Here is a 3,019-nt window from a genome sequence, read left to right as displayed (position 1 = left end):
GCCCAAACAGACTGAGACAATGGTGTATGCACACGATGGAAAGCAACACAGCTATTAAAAAAAGAACAAGTCCAATCCTTATCTCACAAGCTGGAGCAGTACCCAGAAGATACCGCTAAACTTTTTTAAAAAGCAAGTTTAGAAATAATATGTGCCCTAGTTTTGTCTGTGGAAAGAAAAAAAAAAAGCCAGTAGGTCAATGTGTTTTTATAAGCATTAAAGAAAATCAATGACACACATCGAAATACTAATCCTTAGAAGGGTGAGATTAGAAAGAGAGAGGGGAAGGCCAAAGCCTTAAAAATATAGATACACCTGTATAACGCTTTATATATTGTGTGATTCTACATTTACACAATAAAGTAGGGGAAAAAATCGCAACTTACTCCGAGGAGGAGCTGTCATTCAACGCTGTGGGGAATGTGTCCTGGGGCTCTCTAGACACCTGGTATCATTCTGGGGAGTCGGAGCCAGACATCCCAATACCCAATTATTTGCCCCCACCCTAAGGAGTACCTTCTGCACAAAAGTGTTTATGTGGGTAGGTGAGTGGGGATGGGAGTGAGGAAGGGCATAGCCCCAAGCTGTCTCTATAAATCCTTCATCCCACACATCTTCATGCAGACTCTGGTGAATAACCAAAAAAGTCGAGAAAAGTCAGTGTTGAGGATGGGGTTTCTACGATGGAGGCTGAGTTTCCACTGGCAGAAGGGATAGGTGGAAAATTTGACAACACCCTGGAGATGGCTGGCAGAGTCCCAGGAAAGCTTAAATTATCTCCAGGCTTGAATTTTCCTAGTAGAGACTTAAATTCTCCTCATCCCTTTGCATGGAGAGTCCAGCTGGCAAAAGAATATTGCATAACTTTTGTTCCTGCGGGCCATTCCCACTGCCACTGGCCAAGACCTGTCTCCACTTCCTATCCCTTTACTTCCTGTCTCTATGTGCCCTCTTTCTCATTTCCTGTCTCTCCACTTCCTTTCTCAGCTTCCATTTCCTGTCTCTGCTTTTTGCCTGTTTCTCCTCTTCTTACCTGTATCTTAACCTGCCACTCAACGCCCTGGGCCTGGCTTAGGAGCCCAGACCCCTCTTGGTCTCAGCCCCCTCAGACTTGGCCCCTAATATAGAGATTTGTGCCCAGAAGGGACCCCTCTGGCTCCACAAAGCAGCATGGCTTGGAATTTTATTAGCTGGATTCCTTTCCTGGTTTAGTTTTCTCTTTCCCGCTCCTTTGGCTCCAGAGTGAGGTGAGGCGAGGAGCCAGAGGAGGCTTTGAGAAGCTTCTCCACCAGGTGAACAGGACTTGGCCTGGAAGGCAGAGCCTGAGAAGGGGGTCTGGGCTCTGCAGACTGGGCTGGGCGGTGGACAGCAGAATTGCTCGTGCTTCCCGGGCTTCCATGACCCTGAGGTTTGACGAGAGGCAACCGGCCACAGGCTCCTCGGATGGCGCCTGTCAGAAAGGTTTCTAAACCACACTCCCTGGGGGCCCTGGCGAGGACTCCAGCAGACTGGGGCTTGGGTCAGTCTGCATGAAAAATATTAAATGAACAATGACTCTCTGCACATAAGTGGCAACTTTCCACTGGGCAGAATTTATTTTCCACTTGAAAAGCTGATGAAAACCAGTCATGGTGAAAAATCCAGCCAAAGAAAGAATTCAGCCTTCCTCTTCTTCACTAGGAGAATAACACCAGGTTCCTGGTGGTTCTTTGTGAAATCTAGACCCAGGGAGAAGAGGAGGCTGTGACCCTTGGAGTCCCTCGGAAACTGGGCCTTGGGATCAGACAGGAAGCTGAGTGGGTGCAGCAATGGCTGAGGAAGGGGGGTGTGGGGAATGCCTAAGCAGAGCTGAATTCTGGAGCATCCAAATATAGCAGGAACGTCACAGTCTAGAGAGCCCACGAGAGACAGGAACTCAGCTCAATAAATCTGGCGCTTCCCTAGCTGTTTCCTTCCTAGTTCCCCATGCTGAGGTGGGCGCAGGGAGAATCTGGGAAGAGTCTAAATTGTTCCGGGTTTCATGTTCTCTGCTCATGGCTTAATTTCACAATTGCTTTTCCCTTTCGACGTGCTGCCTCCTGTGGGGTGCAGGGTCTAGCTGCATCCTCCTTTCCGACAGAAAGACCCACCTCTGGGAACCTTCTCAGCTCACCCCACCCAGACTCTCTCCGCCCCATCACTCAGGGTGTGACAACATGGCTCTTTTATTCCGGCCTCTGAGCCTGTAGATGCTCTGCCCCCTACTTAACAACCTTCAATGGCTCCTTATTGCTTCCAGAAGTTCCACTTTTTAGGTTGCCATTTCAAGCTCTTCACAATCCCTCCCCTGCCTCCCCTGACAACTGCATCGGCCACCACCGGAAAGCCACTTAGATTCCAGAATCGAACCAATGACACATGCCCCCACTCTGTGCTCTCTCATACCCCGGTGCTTTTGCACATGCTGCTCCTGCTTCGGAAACTCCTTTCCCTTCTGCTTTGCCTGTCGGGGGTTTTCTGAGTCCTTCCTGAAGCAGCTCAGACACTGTCCCTCAGCACAACCTGCACTGCTCCGAAGAGTCAGTCGGAAGGTCCCAAGTCCGCGTGTGCGGACGTTAGTGAGAGCACTCTGGACCCCCAGCGGCGTTATTCAGACCTTGGCCACGTTCGTCTTGCAGAGCCTCAGATTCCCCGTCTGTAAAATCGGGAAGGACCTCCTGCCTGGGTGGGGAGGTGAGGATTACAAACGAAGCAAAGCCTGCACGGCCCCTGGAAGCACTTGGTCTTTGCTGGCTGGGATTATATTATTAGTCAGTGGCCATTTTGAAGACAAGGACTGTATCTCACTTACTTGTATCCTGGGCTCCTCGGACAGACTAGTTGGGGAGTTTAGCTGTGCTCGTTTGCTGAGGAGAGGGGTGGCTGCCCTGTGCATGTTATTTGTCCCTCTGTGTGTGCGCATGTCCCCAGCTAGGATTGAAGCATTCCTGAGGATACTAGTCCTCATCCCCCCATAGCGCATGGCTGACCAGAGCCCTCA

The sequence above is a fragment of the Pteropus alecto genome, unplaced genomic scaffold (assembly GCF_000325575.1).
Source record: "Pteropus alecto unplaced genomic scaffold, ASM32557v1 scaffold177, whole genome shotgun sequence".
Taxonomy (NCBI): domain Eukaryota; kingdom Metazoa; phylum Chordata; class Mammalia; order Chiroptera; family Pteropodidae; genus Pteropus; species Pteropus alecto.
Note: the sequence above shows the minus strand (reverse complement) of the source record.